This window comes from Anthonomus grandis, chromosome 8 (assembly GCF_022605725.1).
Source record: "Anthonomus grandis grandis chromosome 8, icAntGran1.3, whole genome shotgun sequence".
NCBI classification, from domain to species: domain Eukaryota; kingdom Metazoa; phylum Arthropoda; class Insecta; order Coleoptera; family Curculionidae; genus Anthonomus; species Anthonomus grandis.
In genome coordinates this window covers 1,677,218-1,701,781 of record NC_065553.1, presented here as the reverse complement: position 1 = coordinate 1,701,781, position 24,564 = coordinate 1,677,218, and the positions used below count along the sequence as shown (strand labels likewise).

General features: G+C 31.2%; 1 protein-coding gene across 3 annotated transcripts in view; it reads left to right on the top strand.

Moving 5' to 3' along the window:
* The window catches only part of LOC126739500 (nephrin), an 835,262-nt gene that overhangs the window by 751,745 nt on the left and 58,953 nt on the right, over positions 1 to 24,564 (top strand). The window lies entirely within an intron of this gene.

Sequence of the window (24,564 nt, the reverse complement as noted above, 5' to 3'; positions counted from 1 at the left end):
TTTAATGTAAATATTTGCAATTAGCAAGATCAGGTGTGCAGAACATTAATTAAAACAAAAATACCATTTTATAAAATACGGTCACATTAGGTTACCATAATTTGCGTGTTTAAGAGATATTTTTTTTAAGTTTATAATAAATTTTTTAGGCGAACATTCCTTTATATAAATAGGTAGTTCATTCCACATCCGAATGCCCATATATAAAAAAGATTTTTTAAAGGTTGCTGTTCTATGTAAAGGAATTCTAAGCAAATGGGGATTTCTTGTATTATAAGGAATATCTTGATTAAAAAATAAATTTCTTAAATTTGCAGGCTGTCCGGTTTTCATTATTTTATAAATTAAATTAAACATATGGACTTTCCTTCTATTGCTCATATTCAGAATTAAATTAGAATTTAAATATGGAGTTATGCGGTTTCTAGAGGCAATATTAAATGAATATCTCATGCAACTATTCTGAAGTTTTTGTATTTTGTTTGATAAGTATTTAGTTAAAGAATCGCCGTATACAATATCCCCATAGTTAAGTAATGAAAGAACTAGTGTATCACACAGCCAATATTTTACTGATAAAGGCCCTTTAATATGATGTAGGCGGCTTGAAGTTTGACTTTAATATGGGAAGTAAAGTTAAGATTTGAATCAATAACTACACCTAAATTACGTTTTTCAGTTACAACTGGAACAGACTCGCCTTTAACAACTACTTTAAATCTGTTTGAAACCTCTTGCAGCTGACTCTTGTTATGTGTTACAAACATTACACACGATTTTGATGCGTTAAGTTTTAAGTTATGATTCTCAGTAAACACGGCCAAGCTCTGTAGATCAGTATTTATTTTATTTTGCGCCTCATGCAGACCTGGAGTATCAAAAGCAATATATACCTGGGAATCGTCAGCATACTGTTGGAGTTTTGAATTTTGAAGACACTTTTCCATATCAGCCACATAGAGAGAAAACAGCAACGGTCCTAATATGGATCTTTGTGGAACACCCATGGTAAGAGGCGAGAAGTTGGAGAACTCATAATTTGACTTTTTGATTACCCGAACGCAGTGAGACCGATCCTCAAGATAAGATTGGAAAAATATAATGGCATTTGTGGACAACCCAAAATAGTGTAATTTAGCTAATAGTAATTTATGATAAATGGTGTCGAATGCTTTACTAAAATCAAGTAGGGTTAAGCAAGTTATCTGTTTTTTGTCTTCTTTAATTCTAATATCATTAATAAGGCTTATGAGACTTTTAAGATCATTCCACAGATTCTCTATCGGGTTGAGGTCTGGACTACACGAGGGCCATTCAATTACATCAACGACGTTTTGTTCAAACCACCTTTTTACTGATCGTGCTGTATGCTTGGGGTCATTATCCTGTTGAAATTTCCAGGTAATAGGTAATTTTTCTTCTGCATATGGAACCATCACATTTTCTAATATAGATTTGTATTTCTCCTGATCCATAATTCCATCTATTTTATAAATTGGTCCAACTCCATACCATGACATGCAGCCCCACATCATGATTGAACCACCTCCATGTTCAACAGTTAATTTTGTGAATCTTGGATTTAATTCCTCACCAGGTGGTCTTCGTACGTAAGTACGACCATCCGATCCGATGCGATTAAGTTTTGCTTCATCCGACCAAAGTATATTTTTCCATTGGGTAAGGGTCCAACTCAAATGATCGCGTGCGAACTGCAATCGGTCTTTACGATTCTTCTTTGAGACAAGTGTCTTCTTTCGGGAAACTCTTCCAAATAGTTGAAACTTATTAAGTAGGCGGCGAATTGTTCTTACTGATGGCTTCGGATCGTTTTGTGCATACATTTTACGTCTGATATCTACTGCTGTTAAATGGGACGACTTTTTTGCTAAACGTACCATAATTTTATCCTCTCTTGCGGTTGTTATTCTAGGCCTTTTCTTCCTAGGTACATTTCTAACCGTGCCGTGAGTTTTATAATGTTTAATAGCATTATGAACCATAAATTTGGAACATTTTAGCATTGCTGCAACTTTACTGTATGAATGCCCTTCTTGAATCAAATTTAAAATTACTTGTCTTTTTTCAGGGTCACAACTCTTTTTTTTACCCATAACGTTTGTTTTATATTGACCTTGTATTACTTAAGTGAGACACCAACTAAATGATAAATAAATGCTACACATTCATATTCGACAAAAATTGATAAAAAAAAAAACAAAAGATGAATCGTTTTTATTTAGCTGTCCAAGGTATTTCTAAATTGTTAAAATATCAGATTCCAAACCTGTTTCAAATCCAAATATTTATGCATGTGCAAGCTTAACATGAAGTGATAAAAACATTTATGTGCAAATAGAAAATATACCGTATGATTTTAGCATAAAATATTAAAAATTGTATCGTTTTTAATTTGCTGGCCGCCACTGTATATTATTGAATGAAAATAATATACATTTTCAGCAGGATGAAGCTCCCGCGCACTACACTTTGATAGTTCGAGAGTGGCTTAATGAAAATTTTCGAGAAAAGTGGATTGGCAGACGTGGTGCAATCGAATGGTCTGCGCGGTCTCCGGACCTAATCCCACTAGACTTTTTCCTTTGGGGCTACTTAAAAAGCAAAGTTTATAAAACCCCACCTGAGAGTACTGAGAATTTAAAAAATAGAATATTTCAAGAATGCAGAGAAATTAGCGGGCAGAAGGAGTTTGAAAATAGGCTTTTTTATTGTCTTGCTAATAACGGCGCGCATTTTGAACATTTAATAAAATAAATTTGTTAAACTAATTAATTTTTGTTTTTCTACCCTACCGATTTACACTTTAAATGCTTCTTGGTCAATCAATTTTATTTTTTTTACAACCATTGATAGCATAATGAATGCCCTATAAAATAATGTATCACACCATGGGGTAGCCATTTGACATACCAAAGTTTGGCGTAAATAAAATATTCATTATTTCTAGACATTTTCGCTAACTATTTGCTTACACATTTACCGATTTCATTTTTTTTGGTACCGTTGAATAGAGAATTTTACGCTCCTTACTATAATGTGTCACACGATGGGGGTTCCCATTTGACATAATAAAGTGAGGTGAGGAGGTGATCGACAGAACTTCAGTAAATGCATAATTAAACGTCCCCCTGTATATCTAATTTAACGCGTTTTTTTTTTTTTTTTAGAAAGTTATTAAGGGTGGATCGTTTTGAAATGAAAGCACTGTATATAAGTTATATAGATGATTTTTTTTCAGTCAATTATGTTCTAATAATTTCATAAATTTAAGCCTCCGTCCCTTCTTTAACAAAATATTGTGTCTAAAAAATTATTTTTCACTTTTTTGCACAAGTCTTCTGGAAATTGTATTTTCCTAATGTAATTTAACTAATTATATAAAAAAGTATTATTTGATTAAATTATCTTAAATTGCTTAGACTGAAATGCATGTTTTGCAGGTTTTCTATACCATTACTGGTAAATAAGGCTTCATGTGCGTATTTGCACTTTATCTCAAGAAGGGCCATCGTCCCTTATCAAGTTAAAAAGCCAATGACAATAATAAAATTTAACATAAATGTATCAATTTTTTATCACTCTATCACTAAATTTCAATAGCACTGAATACAGGTCATAAGTTCCAAGGCAAAATTTCATAATTACAGATAATTCAATCCCGTTATACTTTTTTCCCATTGAAGTTCCTTTCGGTGTTCATCCAAAAAAGGAAATTTTAATAGGCCTTTGCTAACTAGCTTAACGTCCTCTGAAATCTGCAAATTTCCATTTACCCCGTACTAACCCAATTTAATTCGATACTTTCATGTCTGGCTTGTTCTGCATTTTACTTTAAAAGGCCCCTCTTTGGACAATAACAGTAAAGCCTCGCCATCAGCCCTTTGTTACACTTTAAATGGGCGACTCTGGCGTTTTATTGCGAAAAATCCGTTAGGGTTGCGCATTTAGCTTTTTCTCTATTCTAGTTTACTTATTAAATTCATTATAAAAGATAGTCACTTTATTGTGAACATATTCCAAACATCTATATTAAAAAAAAAATAAATCCCTTTTGCGTGTGACGCTATAGTAAACCCGATTTTAAATATTAAATTTTCACGTATCAAAGCCCCCGATCTTAAATTTAAATGAGAACGCACATCTAAAAATCCCCGTTTGTAATCCAGAAAATAGGTGTATCAATATTTGCCGAATTTGGGCAAATTTATTCTGGATTTAACGCGCTTTATAACTTAATTTCTTTTTATCCGGTTGAAATTAGTCCGTCCAAGTACGTTTTGATGGATGACTGTCTTGGGAACTAAAACCGGTCAAAGAGATAATGGACGAGTTGTTGAAATACTCCTGTGTGGTATTTGGGAATTAATTGCGGGAACCGACATTAGGTATATAGTAATTAATATTTTGTTTCGAGTTCGATTAATCATAAGGAGTTTTCGAATCATTTAATAATTTTTTAAATAGTTTCCCTCTATTAGAATATTTTGTAAAATCGTTGTTTTTTTAAATTATAATTTTTCCGGCATTTATATATTATAAACCATTTGCATGAAAATCTCGCGCAAGCTTTATTGTCGACTATACAGGGTGTCTCACGACGAATAGACGCGATCGATATTTCGGAAACTAATTTTTCAAAAATTTTGAAAATTTGGCAACATGGCAGAGTCGATGGGGGCTACACAACTAAAATATTTTGACAGTTGTGACGTTTCCGGTTATACCGGAAGTAGGTGTCAACTTCGTTATTTTAAATGGAACATCCTGTATATTTTTACTTTTTTGGCTTTTACGTGAAATTCTAAGTATATTTTGTGTATAATGTCCTATACCTAAGTGTAACCGTTTTTGACATATTTTTAATTTCATGTGAAAAACTATGTTTATAAGCCCTAACATAATTACCGATTACTCCCTTTTAGTAGCTTTTATTTATTGGTTAGTTTTGGTTTTATTTTAGAGGAAGGACCACTTTAAAAGACTATTTTAAAATTTGGCTAAAAAAAAGATACAGGGTGGTCAAAAACTAGCATTAAAAATTAAAATGAAAAAATCATTAAAAGTCAATTTTTTTAAATGGAAACCCCCTATTTTTATAATTTTTTCATAAAGATAATTAAAAATAAGGTTAACTTTGTATAAGGTTATCTAGTCCAAAAATTGATAGTTTCCGAAATATTGGCAGTTTAAATTTGGCCTAATATTAAAAGCCGTATAATAACACGGCTCAAGGATTGTTGATTAGTTGGGCATGACGGTTGTCATAGTAACCGCTAGAAGCGGCAGTAAGACAATGGATTATATGCATTAAATTTATAAGTTACTTGCTATTTAAGTTTTCTTCGTAAAAGTGTAATTTAATTAAAAAGTGTACATTTCTGTTATAATCCATTATCTTACTGCCGCTTCTAGCGGTTACTATGACAACCGTCATGCCCAACTAATCAACAATCCTTGAGCCGTGTTATTATACGGCTTTTAATATTAGGCCAAATTTAAACTGCCAATATTTCGGAAACTATCAATTTTTGGACTAGATAACCTTATACAAAGTTAACCTTATTTTTAATTATCTTTATGAAAAAATTATAAAAATAGGGGGTTTCCATTTAAAAAAATTGACTTTTAATGATTTTTTCATTTTAATTTTTAATGCTAGTTTTTGACCACCCTGTATCTTTTTTTTAGCCAAATTTTAAAATAGTCTTTTAAAGTGGTCCTTCCTCTAAAATAAAACCAAAACTAACCAATAAATAAAGGTACTAAAAGGGAGTAATCGGTAATTATGTTAGGGCTTATAAACATAGTTTTTCACATGAAATTAAAAATATGTCAAAAACGGTTACACTTAGGTATAGGACATTATACACAAAATATACTTAGAATTTCACGTAAAAGCCAAAAAAGTAAAAATATACAGGGTGTTCCATTTAAAATAACGAAGTTGACACCTACTTCCGGTATAACCGGAAACGTCACAACTGTCAAAATATTTTAGTTGTGTAGCCCCCCTCGACAGTGCCATGTTGCCAAATTTTCAAAATTTTTGAAAAATTAGTTTCCGAAATATCGATCGCGTCTATTCGTCGTGAGACACCCTGTATATCAAATGAAGTTTTATAGAGTGTTTTGAGTTTGGAACTGCCGTTCCTAAAAGTTGCATAAAGCTGATTAGCGAGTTTTGTGCACAAAACATTCATAAAATTTAAAAAATTCCGAAACAGAGTCGGCAGATAAAATAAATTCGTTTTTTCCGGAAAACTTTATGCGCCGGTGTTATTTTATAGTTGTTTTTAATTAGAAAAGTTTTTCAACAAAAAAAAAATAATATGGAAATCGAAATAAATAAATATTCGATTTTTAAGTAAATGTTTAGACATTTTTTTACAAAACAAAACTTATATATTTCTTAAAATTTTGTAATTAACTTTCTCAATTTTTTGAGCGAAATTTTAGTACGTTATTCATTTTGTTTCAACAAGTAAATCCGTTATATTTTTTAAGAGAACATTCAAGTGAAATTTTTACTTATTTAGGACCAATTTATTAAATTTTAAGGTAAAATTAAAAATCTTTGATATGACATTTTTTTAAGTAAATTCATTATCTTTTACAAGGGGAAGCTCGAATTTTGTTAATTTCTCAAGGGAAATGTAGTAATTTTTTAAACAACATAATTTTTATAAATTTGACATTTCCTTAGTCAAAATTCATGTTTTTTATTTGTTTTTCTGTGTGAGAAATAAATGCAATTTAAATCCATTAATATTCTATTAAATTAATTACATTTAAACTGAAATTCTACTTTTACTAGCTTCGCAGAATAATAAATAATTGTTATTCAGTTACATAAAGGAAGTGATTAAGATCAGAAGTTTTGAATATTCGTCTAATGGCACTCCTTCCCATGTTATTTAAAATCATTGAAAGATTGGTTAAAAAAAGCTTCTGTTTAAATATAAAAGACTTTTTCCCCATACTATATTATCCTTCTCTAAACAAGGATCACTTGACAGCAACAATTTTTTAATAATATTTAATCAATAATTAGTTAATAAGCTGCAGCACTACGGGTTTAGGCGAACACCTCTCCATAGTTATTATTGATGGGGTAGTATTTAATCGAACATCAGTTTTTATACTTTTTAGCACGTTTAAAAACAGGGTGGAGCAACAAAAATACTTATTGAGCATCTTATCTTTAGCATCTAATAAAGTTAATATTGTCAACTGTTTTATACTAATCTGGATAGCTATTTAAATAATAAAGCTTCTAAAAACTGTTTGAACTTCATACTTTATAATATGACAAAAGCTAGTGAGCATAAAATAAAACAAAAATAGGCATCACAAATATACTTTATTGTCTTCTATTTATAAAACAAAAAGAACAAAAAATGCCATTTTTAAAACAGTATTTGAACCACAAAACAAAAAAGAGTGAACATTAAACAAATTATTAATAAGACTTCAATACATTAAAAACATCACTGAATTACCAAAGCAGGTTTGGATTTTGATGGACGTCCACGCTTTCTTTTTTGTCCAATATGGATATTTTTTGCCTCTACAGGCGGAACTGTATATTTTAATCTAATCGCTATGCCCAGAAGATGTTTGCACATAAACATCTTAAAAACTTTGGACAATTGCAGCTACCATTCATCCAATCATCTTTTTCTTTGGGAATTGTTACTCTCCAAGTGGAAAAACAAAATTCTTTGAATTCATCAAAAGTTTCCCAAGGTTTTTCAGCCTGAACATCCAATACTTGACCTCCTGGTACTATATAGACATTGTTCTTCGTGTCAGCATCTAACACCTTTATTTTTTTGTCTAATTTTGCCCATTGATATGCTTTTGTCCAATCAGGAAGTTTAATAAGCGTAGTAATTGAAAAGGACTCCTCTGTAGTTTTGCAGGTTCATTCGTTAACGATCTCCGATGCGATAACCAAAAAACGAGACAAAGGAAATCTTTCGCGTAATGTATTGCTATCTTTTATGGTTCTATTAAACGATTCCAGTGCGTTGTTTGTGGCTGGTGATCCTGGGGCAGCACCTAGGTACCAATTGCGATTTTGAGTTAACCACTCTTCTTTGAAGTATTTAATAAAATTAGTTTGGGTTTTCCGTTTCCTCATAAAAAGCTGTGATGCGCTAGTAAAATGTTCAGGAGAAGTAACGGACTGTAAAGCATCAATGTCTTGTAATATATTCTTTCGGGCGTTTTTTCTGAGCAAGCTTGTTTAACCCTGGTTTGCATTTTTGTTTTTGCATATGCCCAATACATTCTCACAATGGGTTCAGGACCAAAGACTTCTGTAAAAGCATTTTGGATGCTCTTTGCGGCATCACAAAACTAATACCGACGGTTGTAGAGAATGTCCGTATACAAACAAAACCTGTTCTTTTAAACTATTAAATAACATGGTAAAATCTTCCTAACGCTCGTTTGTCGAAACTCCTAGACATATCGGATGAAATTTTCTACGTTTATCTGTATTTCCTACAACTAATACCGGGAACCCTTGCCAAATCAACTTGTACGTTGCATCAGCATGGATAATATTTGCATGACGTTCTGCTAACCCCAGTAAATGTTTTGTAGACAATGCAAAGCGAAAGGACATTGGTTCATTCTCGAATATATAATAAGAAAGTACAAATACTTGGTGTATGTCCTCGGGAACTGCTGTATGATTTAATATCCATCGCTCCAGTTCTCCTAGACTTATAGTTGAGGAACCGTATTTAACACGTCTACGAATTGTTAGATAATTCAAATTCAAATTCAAAATTCAAAAGACTTTTATTACCACTTAAACATTGTACATAGAAAATTACATTTTTTTATTACAAGAATTTACACAATGCTAAGAGTAATGCGAACTGAACTGCGATTATAAAAACAACCGATAACACATACACGAGCTAGCGCGCATGTGCTGCTCAGACCGTTAAAACATACTAACCTAATTACAACTAAAAGAAGAATAAAGACTTTCCCAATTATAATTATTAAGAAAATAAGTCATTAAACCCTAAAAACATATAAAAGATAAAAACAAAAAAAAATATAGTGTAATAATTTACTATATCAATTACATTAATATAGGTACCATCTGTGCAATAGACAGAGAGGAGGAAGGGCGGCAAAAAACACGAGCCGAGGCTGGAAAACCAGGGCAACACGACGCAAAAATGAATAGATATTCCAAAATGAACCATTTAAAATTTTATTTTTATGCCTGCAAGATCAACAAGACCAGTGTTGATTTAAAAAGTAAGAATTCAAAAATAATATGGTTGCAATTAAATAAAAATAATTAAATTATATTTTTAATAAAAATTTGATGGCGTGAATTTCTTAAAATGCCTATGTTAGTTGAGAATCAAGAAGAATTTCTTTAACATATGCAATAAATTTCTTTGGTGAACTATTTTTAATGTAATCCGGTAACCTGTTCCACATATGAATGCCTACATACTGGAATGATTTTTTAAAACCTGATGTTCGATGAAATGGAATTCTAATTAAGTTTGGATTTCTTACATTGTGTATATAATCATGGTGAAAAAATAAGTCTCTTAAATATGGCGGCTGACCTGATTTAATTATTTTGTAAATTAAATTATACATATGACACTTCCTTCTATTTCTCATATTTAATATAAAATGTGAATTTAGATAAGGAGTAATGTGGTCTCTATACGATATATTAAAGGAAAAACGCATACAACTATTTTGCAGTTTTTGCACCGTCCTTGACAGAGATACGGTTAGTGAGTCGCCATACACAATGTCCGCATAATCCACCAAAGACAGTACAAGCGAATTGCAAAGCAAATATTTGGTGTTTGATGGTAACTGATTTTTGTATTGATATAAGTTTTTTAAACGACCGTAAGCAATTTTAATTTTGTTCTTAATGTGGGAGGCAAAGCTGAGATTTGAATCGAATATAACCCCTAGATTACGTTTTTCCGCAACGGTTGGTATAGCTGTTCCATTAATATTAATTTTAAAATTTTCCATGCAATCTAGAAGATGACTTTTATTTTGTGAAAAAAACATTGCACATGACTTTGAAGCATTTAATTTGAGGTTATGGTTTTCAGCAAACAAAGCAATCTGATTTAAGTCGGTGTTAATTTTATTCTGTGCCACCTGAACGTCTGATATTTTAAAAGAATTATAAATTTGGGAGTCGTCAGCAAATTGGTGCAGCTTAGAATTTTCGATGCACTGATTCATATCAGCAACATATAAAGAGAAAAGTAAGGGGCCTAATATGGAACCCTGAGGCACCCCTTTTTTAAATGACAAAAACCTTGAAAATTTAAATTCACCATCATTCACCGTTCGGACACAATGTAACCGATCTTTAAGATAAGAGCTAAAAAAATTTATGGCATTTGCCGAAAAACCATAATAGTGCAGTTTTGCCAAAAACATTTGGTGATCTATGGTATCGAATGCTTTACTTAGATCTAAAAGAGTTAGGCAAGTTATTTCCTTTGAATCCTCTTTAAACCTGATATCATTAACAATACTGATAAGACTTGTTATAGTACTATAAGATTTACGAAATCCTGACTGGCAATCAGGAATAATTTTTAAATTATAAACATAGTCAGCTATTTCGTTATATACGTGACGTTCTAAGATTTTTGAAATGACAGGCAGAATACTTATTGGCCTAATGTCTTTATAATCTGTTGGACAAGGTATTTTTGGTAAGGGAATGAGTATCGCTTTTTTCCAATCATCGGGGAATTGGTTTTCTAAGATGCAGGAATTTAAAATATTGACTAATGGCTTAAGACAAAAAGGAAGACATAGTTTAAGATCTCTAATGGAAATTCCATCACCATCTATTGCATTTGACCCTATTTTATTTATAATATCGACAGTTTTATTTTTAGTTATAAGACTTATATTAAATTCCGTCTCAAAGTGACTAAATGTATTTGAATTATAAAAGTTAGGTTTTTCTAATGATGTTGAATTAGTAGGGCCCACGGTGTTCGAAAAAAAATTATTTAAGTCCTCGGGTAAATTGAGATTTTCAGGAATAGGGTCAATCTTTTTTTTAGTAAAATTAAGTTTTTTTGCTTTGTTCCAAAATTCTTTACCCTTTTCTGTAGACATTTGCTTGAAAAAAGTAATTTTTTCGCGATTAATTGCGTGTTTAGTATAATTCTTTAATTGCCTGTAATATGACAAATTCACGAGAGTTTTTTGTCGAGTATATTTTTTCCGAGCTTTGTCTCTTAATTTAATTAGATGTTTAATATTACTCGTTATCCACGGCGTAAATGGTCTATCCTTATATAGTCTTGTTTTAAACGGAGCGTATTTATTTATTAAATAGGAAATATTATTGCTAAGTAATGACACTTTTTGATTAATGTCAGAAATATAATAAATATTATGCCACTGTAGCTGCTGGGCCTCCTCCCCAAATGAAGTCATGTTAATACTATTGTAGTCCCTGGACCTAACAACTTTTTTACATAATTTAGATTTTGGTAAGTTTAAAATCGCTTGAACTAGATTATGATCAGATATGGACTCCGATATACAGGTAGATTTAGAGCTAAGACACTCGATGTTACTGCTAGCTACAATGACGTCAATAAGGGTATTAGACCGATTGTTGATTCTAGTAGGGTTATTAATCAGTTGCCGAAGATCGAATACTTCCAAAAGATACTTAAAGTTTTGAGTTGCTGCAGTTGGTCTAAGTAAATCTATATTTAAGTCCCCCATAAAAATTATACTATCATAGCATGGAACAGATATAGTAAAAATTTCTTCAACAAGTTCAAGAAATGTAGGCATGCTAGAACAGGGTGGCCTATATATATTTACTAATAAAATATTTCTTTTATTTGCAATAAACCTTATACTTAAATACTCAAACTCATCAGTTATATGGGGAAATGTTACTAAAGAGAACTTAATGACTTTCTTTGCATAAATACCAACCCCGCCACCCCGCCCATTCCGATCTTTCCTTATAAAATTATAACTAGGTATGTTAAAAATCAAGCTATCATCATCTGGTGTAAGCCAAGTCTCTGTAACTCCCAAAATATCAAAGTCATATTCACTGGCATAATTTAGAAATTCATCGAAACCGGTTTTTATGGAGCGAAGATTTAAATGAGCAACACTGAAATTGGCCTCAGATTGCCGATCCTGCAGGATTTCAAAACTATCCCCCATCGTATACGTCAACCCTTCGCCACCCAAACCCGTGCCAAACCGCCCCACCGCCCCATCCCTCCAAATTCCATGTCATTCCACAAAAAAATGCACAAAAAAAACAGTCGACCATATGGTAATATGCAAACATATAATAAGAAAAAAATGTGGCCTGATGGTCTCTAAGTTTTATCCACTTCCTACCGCGCAAAAAACCAGATGTAAACAAAATAATAATATTCCAAAAGTATTCCATATTATATTATATGCCCCCAAAAGATATTATTTATTTTTTTAATTTATTATAAACATATTGCTCAAGAACTTTCGTTATAAAACTTAAAATTTATCCTTATCCTAATTACCATAATTAAACCCTCTCAATTCAATAATAATAATAATAATAATAATAATAATAATAATAATAACAATAATAATAATAATAAAACTTGACTTAAAATTGAAATCGCTACTAATAAACAATCAAATTTTTTTTTTAATTTATCATGAAGTATTGAAATAAACCTGACATATACAAGAACAGGATAATTTATAATGCAAATTAAAATTATATTAACATATAATTGTCATACAATGAAGAACCCCTAACAGCATAATAAGACCCCTGACCTGCATAAAGCTTAATAAATATATTATTAGAAGGACATACCCCAAAAAGACTTTTTAAAATAGCTTTAGGCTTCAAATGTAAATCAAATAGTTTGTTTATTTCTGTCTTAACTTCCTGACTTATTCCGTAATCAGAACGAATTCCAATCGACTCGTGGTTATGGGCAGCCTCTACACGATAGAGCAAAACAGCATTTGATGTAGCTTCAAACAGTAAATAAATTTGTGCCGCACACTGAGTGTCACGACGTTTTACTTTGTTACAGCGATAAAACCTTTTCTTTCCTTCTTCAGTCATATTATGTGTTATTAAAATAGACCAAGTATTTTCTGCACGAACAACTTCCTCCGCTTCTTTAACACATGTAAATTTTTTTACAAAGAGCCACTGCTTACTCTCGCCACGCTTTTTTTTTGTTTCTAATTCTTTAATCTCCGAATCACTGTCCGAACGATATGAAGGAATTTCTATTTCATTCTCCATTTGAATATTGTCATCAGAACTATTCCCGGGTAAAACAGTATCGAGTTCCATGATTATTTAATGTTTTATGGTTGGGACACACATGCCCGCAACGAGTCCGCACCGAGCACGCACCGAGCACGCACCGTAGCACGGCCGTGTCTCGGTTGTAAATTGTCGTTCGTAATCATATGAAGTAGTCTTAACATGACCGCACCGTGCCCGTGCGCCGACTCCGCACCGAGTCCGCAACGAGCTAGAATAGTTTTGTTTTAAAAATCGACGGTGACGGACGACGGTGCGTTCCCGTAGTGATCATACAGCTGGAAATTAAAATGGAAATTGAGAAGCTATTAGTTTATAATAATTATTTTTAGCTATTTAGTTTTTAAATTTACATAAAAAAAGGTTACAACGTTTAATTACCAATATTTTTACCACTAGATTCTACATTAGTTGTTTGGGATTTTCGTCTTAGAAAAAAAAATTTTACGGCGAAGAAACCAAATAACTAGTAAAAAACATGAATTTGACACGATCTAGATTTTATTTACTACATTTTAGCGAAAAAGATGCAACATCTAAAAAAACTGGCAAATATGATCCATAAATTAAATTATTTAAATTGCCAGGGCTGTATTTTCCTGCCAATCTACTCTGCCCTCTATAGAACTAAAGAAATCATTTAGTTGTTCTCGTATTGCGAATGCTGCATTTGTTGATCATTACCAAATTTCGAAAACATTTTTCTTTGAAATGAATTTAATGTACCAACCCAATTAAGTTTCGATCCAAACTGAATACTTTAAAGTGCGTCATGACCGTCCAATGCGATGCGGGATGCGGCCGTGTGTCGAAGATATGTGTTTTGGGAGATAACGCACCGAGACACGGCCGAGCTACGCTGCGGGCACGGTACGGTCTCGGTACGGATATGTGTGCCCCGACCTTAAAACGGTGCATAAAACAACTGTTTATACTACTGAAATATTATATACACCATAACCAATAAACGTATATGGGAATCCCAAACGCAGTTAACTGTCGCTCCAGTATAAACGCACGTTGCCGGATTTTTTTGTAATTCATTAACGAAAGCTGTTGCCGAATGCAAAATAAAAACTTTTAAGAAAAAAAATTGATGAGTATATAATATTTTAGTTGAAATAAGGTTGAAAAATTAGATGCTCATTTAGAGTTTTTGAAGTTTAGTTGGTATTTTGGTAAACTGGTTTTGAAAATTAGAAGCTCATTTAGATTTTTTGTAAGCTTTGTGTATTTTTTTGGTGCCTGCTTTTGTTGGCAGATTAAAAATATAATGATGCCTTAAGTTTGTTCACCGATAAATTTATTTGATATACAGAAATATAAAAGTTGCCATGTTAGTTAAAATAGTTACTTATTGATGATTTGCCGGATTGTATGTATTGTCCTAAGGACCAGAAAAATGCGTTTTAGGGAAAATATTTATTAGACAATTTTATAAAATATTTAAATCTAGATTATTTTTTTCTCTTATAAATTTTTTATATTTTTAATATTAGTTACCTAAATTTAAAAATATTGATCTTACATTTTTTACTGTACGCGCTTGTGTTGCTATATACTCATGATTTGTTTACATTTTAACCTTATATAGATTTTAGTATATATTGATTTTTTTCTTTTCTTTCTTTTTTATTTATTTACTTTTTCTTGTATATACATACAATTTTGTTAAATATAGCATATATAGTATATAGTGTATGTTTGTCTTCTCTCTATTTTTAATTGTTTGTTTTGTATTGTTTCAGTTTTACTTCGGATTTGTCTACAAATTGCAAAATTTTCTGACAATCAAGCATTATTATCATTATTATTATTTCCAAAGAATCAAAGGTCACTTTGGGTTTATTACATTTAATTTATGTGATGCTAAGGTGATTTCTTCGGTGTAGGTCTTTTCTAAATACTTTAGGTGTATTTTCTGGATTTTTCCAGACATGTAAAGCTAATTTCTACAAGTTTATATGCATTAGCCTCATAAATCAATGTGTTAAATCCTTTAAAGCAGAATCTTGAAAATTTTACCTCAGCCAGAGGGGCAACAAGAAAAACACCCCAATTTATTCGAGCGTTGGGTTAGATTTTCTGAGATATCGGCCCCATCAGATTGGTCCATTTGAATTTTAAACTCGATATTAAGATTCCCCGAACGGAATGGCTATTATATACCGTTGTGCATATTAAGTTCGAAATATGAATAATATAACTTAATATTCTTTGTATATAACAACATTTATTTTAATTTATCTTCTTTTGGTGTTTAGAGCTTTTCCTGATGATATGTGAAGCATCCTAATTTTGTGTTTTGTTTTATTATATTTTTAGGATATGCGAATTTAAGACAAGTTGTCATCGGTTAAATATTAAAGTAATTATGAAATTCATGTTAGTAAATAACTGATTTGAGGTTTTTGTAAATTTGAGATTTTGATTATATTTATCAAGCGTATATGATCAAGGTATATTTATTAAACTATAGAAGATACGTATATCATATACGATTCTGTTAACAAAAGAAAGAAAATATCGGCATTTAAAAAAATTGACACGGGATTTACATATTTAGTTTTTAAATTTAATTACTACAGCTCAAATATTTGATAAAATTGTTATGAAATTGTATTATCACTGTTTTTCGACCATATTATCCAATATAATAACGCTGTATTTATACTAAATATTTATGTAAAAAATTATTTTAAATTTAAGTAAACAGTGTTATTAAATTAAATAATTAATATATATTTTCTGCAAAAACATTATTTTTCATTAACTCAACCCTTAGCCCCCCACCCACCCCAACATTTGCCCAATAAGGAATTATTTTGAAATATCATCGTTTTTCGTCCATAATATCCAATCTAATAGCGCTGTTTTTGTATTAAATTTTTATTAATATACATATATATAAATATAACAAATTTAAATAAACAAACTGTGTTATTAGATTGAATATTAATCACGAAACCAGCTGTTGTTCAGGCGTATTTTTTTGGAAAACAGTGATTTTTGGAAAACAATTTCCTACTGATAAGTTGTGTGGGGTGGGTGGGGGGTTAAGGATACTGTTAATTTAAAACGGTTTTTTGCAGAAAATAATTGCCTTAGAAAAAAATGCTTTTTAAGAAAATTATAGATGATACAAAAATCTATAGTTTTTGTATCTATATTTTTTTCACATAACCTAAAGGTTTTCGAGTAAAACGTGAAAAAAAACATATTTTATTTCTCGAAAACAAGGCGTATAGCTATGAAAATTGCAGTAGTTATGCCATTTTTTATCGTAAATAAGTGGAAAATTTAGTTTTTTTAAGATAAGTCATTTATTTTTGAAAAAAATTTACTATTTTTTCGGCATTAAAATTTTTTTACAAGGGATTTACATAGCTAGTCTTTACACTCGATAAATATACCTCAAATATGTGATAAAATGACCTCGATATCATATATAAGCCACTGTGTAGGATACGATATAATTTTCGTACACATATATGTCGTATAATGCAATAATCGAATATCATAAATGAAGAAATCTAGAAAAAAACTGGAAATGCATTAACGTGTATGAAGCAATAATTATACCAAATAAGATATACAAATATACTTAAGAATACAAATTTGCTCAAAATTAATCAAGAATTTCAAAAATAAAATTTATTTTAGAAAAATGCAGTGGTGTACTTTTTTTAATTAAATAATATCTGCGATAAATTACTTATAAAAAACCTATGAACGGCAGTGGCAAAAATTAATTTATTTCTTTGTATGTCAGGCAGAAATGCCCCCTGATGCATAACCATGATGAAAAATTATCTACATTGGTAGTAAAGTTATTTAGTTATCTCATTCCATTAATCGCATTTTATAAACTTCTTTAAATAGTATACAATATACCTTACTTAAACGTTTAACTTTTTTGAAATAAAAATTATATATTATTAACATGTAATAAACCTTTTCGTTAATTTCTACTAACTATCGTGTGTTGCTTGGATTGTATTCAAGTTTTCAGTTCTAGTCTTATCTTTTCCTATTTCCTTAGATCTTACAATTAAAACAAATAAGTTTTTTTCTCTCTCTCTCCTTTGCGTAAAAAGTCGCTCATTTTTCACACCCTTCTCGGCACTGTATTCAAAGTTCTTCCCTTATGACATAATTGATTGCGCGTAGGGCAATAAAAAAGGGCAATATTTTTTACTCGCGCTCATCTTGTCGAATAGCAATCACGGCGTACACGGAATGAATGGAAAGTAGCGCATCTACATATCAGATTGATTAATGACACTGTCTCTTACATTTTTCGAATGGGAAAAAGCGGGTCAGGAAAACTTAGAGAGGAAAAATGATAGATCAAACATTCCCGTTGAAATATCTCCGGGAAGATGCGAGAAGTTTCCACAATACCCCGCGGTTCCGATAGGACGGAAAAAACATTTGGTGAAATGGACGACAGACGTACGTGAGTTCAGTTTGTATGAACAAAAAAAACATTCTTTTAGGAAAAAAATATTTGTATATATTTTATTGTTCCTTTCATAGACAAAGATTTTTGAATAAAAAGCCAACCGCATATTTTATTTGTACAATACTACAGATAATTCATAAAATGCTGTTAGAGAAAAGAAAGAACATACAGGTTGTTCAATATGCAGATCTCAAAATCTATAAGAGATATGAAGATGGTTAAACTGAGGCAACATGGAGAATTTTAACCTTAACAATATGCCGTTTAAAAGATTAAAAAATGTCGAATATATTCGAAAAAATCCGAAATTTTCAGAAATAGGTTTTATTTTTTTCTGCGCTTATTTCTGATCCGATTTTAAAATAATTTGTACTTTTGCATTGCCACTTTTTTCGTGCTTTATGATCGGTCTTTTTAGATTCTTAATATGACCTTTCGTCTTTTGCTAACCATCATCAACTCTGTTTTTTCTTACGGGCGCTATATTGGATTTTTACATTTTTAAAATTTCTGCAAAATTACATTTTTAAAGATGTATTGTTTGTAAAAACTCGAATTTTTGAGAAAAACTCAATTCGCCGCAGTTGGCTGTGATAAACTAACAAAACAATATATAAACTGTCATAAATATCATATTTTTTAAATACTTGTACGGTTTGTTAGTATTCTAGTATAAGCTGTCAGTTATTTTACTAATAATTTAAGCAATTATGGTTTTTACGAATGAAGAAAAGCACGATATGATTAAAATTTATTATAAATGTGATATGGACCAATGAAAGTACATTTACAAACTGTGACATTTTTAAGAAAAATAATAGGTGCATTTGAAACTAAAATAGTTTCCGACAATTTTGGGAAATTATAATTTTAAAAAATTTATGTTTTAATGTTTTAAAATAAGTTTTTCTTTTCATTTTTTAAAGTCTAAATTTTAAAATTTTTTCGTATTTTCCTAGCGTTCTTATATTATTCCACGAATTTTAAGTAAAATATCGTTTTAATCCAGCATTTTGAAGTTTTTTTTCCACATCTTTCCAGTATTTGAAATATTTTTTTTAATTTTAGCTTTTTGTGGTTTATATCCTATATCCTGGAATAAAATCTAGTGTTATTCTAGGACTTTAAAATCATATCCCAGGTCTTGTATCTCGTATTTGCAATATATAATATTGCAATATAATGTTTTTATTTAATTTTAGGGATTTAGAGTAAGCTATTGCGTTTTTAAGATTTTTTTCAACTTTGTGAAATTGGCAGATTTTTAGATTTTTTAAAAGTTTTCCAGGTTAATGAAGTATTTTTTTAATATTTCAAGTTTAAATTTAAAATTATATTTATTTAATTTTTTTTTAAACTTTAAAGTTAAAGTGTTCTTTTATTTCAGGCTTAAGAATCAGTTGTTCTATTTTTCAGATATTTGGAGTAATTTTTTATGATTGTAATCCTATAGGTTTTCCAGAAAACTGGATTAATTTTCTATTTTATTTCAGACATTTGATTGAAATTTTTACGCCTTCCAGATATTTCAATATTTTTTTTCTTTTCCAGGAATTTTGCGTAATTTTCTACGTTCCAGGCATTCACGTAATTTTCTAAAATAAAATGGAAAATTACATCAAATGTTTAGAAAACATGGAAAATTACTCCAAATGCCTCGAAAAAAATTAAAAATATTTGAAGTTCTCGGAAAACAAAAAAAGTTTAAAAAAAACTTTGATTGCTTGGAAAAATTAGAAAATTACGTCAAATGCCTGTAAATTATGAAAAAAGATTCATAAAACTTGTAAAACTTCAACAATATTTCAAATTCATGGAAAATTCATAATTACTAACAGGATAAATAAAATTCGGGCACAAGTGCGATTTTGCCTAAATGTTTGGGCAAATATTTTTAAAAATCGAATTTTGGACTAATAGAACTCCTAACGGAGGTTATTATTACCAGTTTTTAAGATTTTGAAGACTATTTGGATAACATGATTCCTTTAGTAAATTACTATACGGTCTGGTTTTATCAAGATGGTGGACAAGTTTCAACTTATCTTACAGAAAGGTTTGGTCACAGGTAGATAGAAAATCGGTAAGATTTCCTGATTTAAATGTTTTAGATACATTTTTATGGGAAAGATAATCAAGCTTATGCAAGGGGATATTTCAAAATATTGAGGAGATATGTATAAAAAAAAACACATTTTTTTTAAATCCCTAAATAAAATGTGTAGGTCTCGATGATGCTAGAATATGAAAAACTTCTGAAGCTTTGAACGTTAAAAAAAATATTTCCCGTATGCTGAGAATAACCAAAAACTATAGAGATAAGGTCCACGTGGACTCTAATCGGCTCATTAAATGTCATGATGTTCAAAGAACCGTTGCGACCTGTATCGAATTTGCATTGAAAATATTGGGCAAAAAAAAAATTTTGACTTTAAAGGCGTCCCAGTGTTAAACAGAAAAACAAATAAAAATTTGTAAGTAATTAAGTTATAGCCCCATATTTCTAGATTATAAAAAAGTAAACATTATTTCTCTACTCCAAATACAACCAAAGTTATAAGCACTTTTGTCTGACGGATCCGAATTTTGTGCGACAGCTGTTTCGCGTTCAAACGACGCTGATAGTAAAAATGTTAATTAATTCTCTGAAGAAATTGAACGATAATGACGAGTTATAGGTGATATATAGAAGATAAATTAGGTTCCTTAAATGGTTGTAAGGCTTCCCAAATTAAAGAATGACCAGGAGTAAGAGCAGATAAGTCGTTGGGATAGTTACTCACAGGAGATACAGGACGACTGTTAAGAGATAACTCGATTTGTATTAGGACAGTATTTATCTCCTCATATGTTAAGTGTTCATAAACTTAAATAGATGAGTCTTGATTCGATCTCGAACTAACTATAATTACGTCTTGTTCCTATCAGCTACATCACGAAAACACCGGGATTTGAGCAAAACCAAGGGAATAAGAGCACTTTTTAAATTCAAAAAAAGCGAATTCTTCCTAGTAAATTATTTTTGTTCCTATGATAACTTCAAACGACACAATTTACTACCAAACCTAAGAATATTATTTTATTCAGAGAAAGGACTAATTTTACGAATAGGTTTAGAAATAAGTTAATTTTTACAATACAGTCTATTTAAAGAAATGCGCAGACTATATGTGCTTTATTAGACAAAAAAGAGCTAGATGTAACCCAATGCTCATTAAAGGACCTTGAATGGGGGCTTTAATCGTACCAATAATTAAGCATCGTAAAGCATACACAAATATTCTTCTCAGTTTATCAAAATTGAGCGTTCCTCAGAGTGATTTTCAAATTGTAGAATGGCAGTATCTGACCAAGTATCTGGGGGAGCCATCAAGGATCATGCACCATCGTAGATATGAAACCATCAACTAACTGAGAAGATGTTCTTGAAACAAGATTAGCGATATTGTTTTGTGAAGAAACGTGATCCCAATGAGAAGATAAGAGACTTGAATAAAAGTAATTATATTACTAGCAAATAGCTTCCATCATAAGAGAGTATTGTTGAATAAACGCAAAAAACGGATCGAAGTGAATCTCTGAAGAATAAATCCTAGTCACAAATGAAGCTGCTTGTTGGCTTAATAAAACTGCTACACTAAGCTCCCATCGGGGAATTAAAATTGTTTTGAGAGGAGCAACTTAGCTTAGCCAATGACAAATTTGATCTCTAATGCATTGGAACACTCAGAACGAAGTATACAATTGCACAATATCCTTTTTCGAAGGCATCTGCGAAGCCATGTACTTGACAATGATTTATAATGAACTAGAATCAATCTGCCGGTTAATTTTACAATTAGACAAGATGATAATTTCAGTAAAATAATTCCCCCAGATCCATAAAACATCCTAGTCACGTCAATCAGTACTTCAGTTTAATTTCAAAGATAATAATCTTTGATTAAATGTTTTAAAAACTGTCACCGTAGGTCAGAATTAGAATCCTAAAGGATCGAATATTCTAGCTAATTTACTAAGGGTATTACGTTTGGTACACGAAGCTCCCAATCAGCTAAGGGAGAACTAATAAACATTAAAGGAAGTATTTTATTCTATCTTTATCACCTCGTGAGGATTGTTTAGATCAGTATCAAATGACAAGTTCTGTTGACATCATTGGTTTGCCATTTACGAAGTTCGAAATCACCTTTTTTTAAAAGACTTAAAAGACTTCAGAATCTTTTTTCAATTTAGGCGCTTCGTCAATCAATTAAGCTGCTTTAGGGTAATTTGGCTTGTTTTATGTTCGGCTAATGTTAGGTTTTATTAACTAAATAGGCACTAGCGGCAGGATGATATATTATTTCTGGCAATTGGGTTTAAATATTGCAATCATTTACTTCGTCAAATTTATATAGAATTACCGAGTGATCAAAGTTCAATTGAAGTTAAATACCAGAATTATTTTTTTTCATAGTAGTCTTATACTTGGTCACTTCCTTTCTGCTTTTCCTTAATTTTTTGTTCTCATTCTCTTAACACTTCAGCCTCATAAAACCCTCTTCGTCTCCAGAATTTACATTAATCTTGAACGTTGGGAGTCAGAAGTGCACTGGTGTTAGGAAAGGGTATCGTCTTATCCACGATTCCAGAAATGTATTTTTGTTTAGGGTCTTAAGAATTTTGATTGTATTTCATTCAGTTTTTACTTTGGAAACAATTAAACGACAGTCAAGGCGAGTTAGGTTAGTGTTTTTGACGTTAATAAAAGTGTGTTCCTGAATTTCGTTACAATTGGTGTCAGAAATAAAGGATATTTGGAAGCCTATTTTAGTTGAATGCCTGAGAAATTGATGGAGTTATTATTAAGGAAGTTTGACAAACAGAAGGAAGAACAAGAAGAAAGAGACCGTAAATAAGAAGAATATATTTCTATACTATACTGGGTGTTCATTTGAAAACTTCCCACCACGGATTTATCGAAAACCAGTATTTAAAAAAAAACGCTGAAATACGTCAAAAAGTTTGTCAAGGGGGACAACTCTCTAACCAAAAATTACTTCACCCCCTTACACCCTTGCTTCCCAGGGTCATCCCCTTAAAAATTTTAAATGGCAAGGGATATCGAGTAATAGCTTGTTGAAGAGGTCTTTCAAAGTCTTTTATTTTGACGTTTGATTTTTTTAAATCGGTCGTTTCGTTTTCGAGAAAATTAGAAAAATCTTTGTGTACCTTAATTTGTTCAGATAGAAAATAAAAACATGAAAATATCAGTTTTTATTTCAATAAGTGTGCAAAATGTTGCTCGTTAGGGTTTGCCAAATAATTCCTTTATAATTTAAAATGGAAACTACCAACATAAACAGCAAATCCGATTATTAGACGAGATTAGACGTGGAAAAAACTAAATAACAACCTGAATTTTTTTTCCCCATTCTTTTCATCAACTCAGATATCCTAGGCGAACTGTATTTATTCTTATACCTGTTTAGTTATTTATAGTTTCTAAGGAAAATAAAGAATTTATTTTGCCATCAGTTACATTTGTGACAGTCTTGGAATAGTGAAAATTTATTTGTTGAATTGAAGATTTTACTTCCAAAATGGTTTACACACTAGCCGAAAAAGTGGTAATTATTCTAATATCTGCTTCAGCGATGAATGCACATTTTATTTAAATGGATTTGTTAATAAGCATAACTGTAGATATTGCAGCAATGAAAATCCTTATGCATTTATAGAAGGGCATACCCAGTACCCTCAAAAAATTAATGTATGGGTAGGCATTTTAGGAAATAAAGTGATTGGGCCATTATTTATTAACGGAAATTTATATGGAGATATTTATTTGGATATGTTGGGAAATACCATCAATCCGCTTATCACTGAATCCATTGAAAACCAAATCGATGATGATGGAAACCCTATACTAGATGAGGCTGAAATATATTTCCAGCAAGACGGCGCTCCTCCTCACTATGTTCTTCGTGTTCGGCAATGGCTAGACGACGAGTTTCCAGATAAATGGGTAGGGCGAAGGGGGCCTATAGAATGGCCTGCTAGATCTCCTGATATAACGCCGTTAGACTTTTATGGGTTCATTTGAAATCTATTGTGTTTATTCCCCAACCTGAAAGTTTGGATGAACTTCGTCAACGCATCATCGACAGCTGCCATGATATCCCACAACATGTTTTTGAAAATGTCCGTCAGGAATTTGAACATCGCCTATATTGTTATTTGTAAAAAGCTGTCTATTGTAGATTTTGCATGTTTTCCCTTTGCAAAAAACTACAAGTTTGGTTAAACTCTCAAACTTATATTGCAATTAACGATTACTTGGTAACACATGTTTCGCCTCTAAAGGCATCATCAGACCCGATCAACAGTTTCCGAAATTTAGATTCTTAAAAACAGCAAACATAAGACGTGCACCCTATACTCTCAATAAGTATGAAATTCAACCAGACCTTATGGTTCTAACCAGATCCGTGCCACAAATTCAAACTTGTCAATGCATATTTTCGCATTAAAAAAAGGAATTTTATACATATTTTTTGTTTGTCAATTTCGAAGGCTTCGTGACAAGTGGTCATGTATGGGAGTGAGACTTGGACACCTACCAAGGAAAACGAGCGCAAGCTGAAGGGTTTCGAACGAAAAGTTCTGCGCAAGATCTTTGGACTATGCAAAGCCTCAAGAACAAGGCAGTTTTGTCCAAGAACGTGAATATGAACTGACTGAA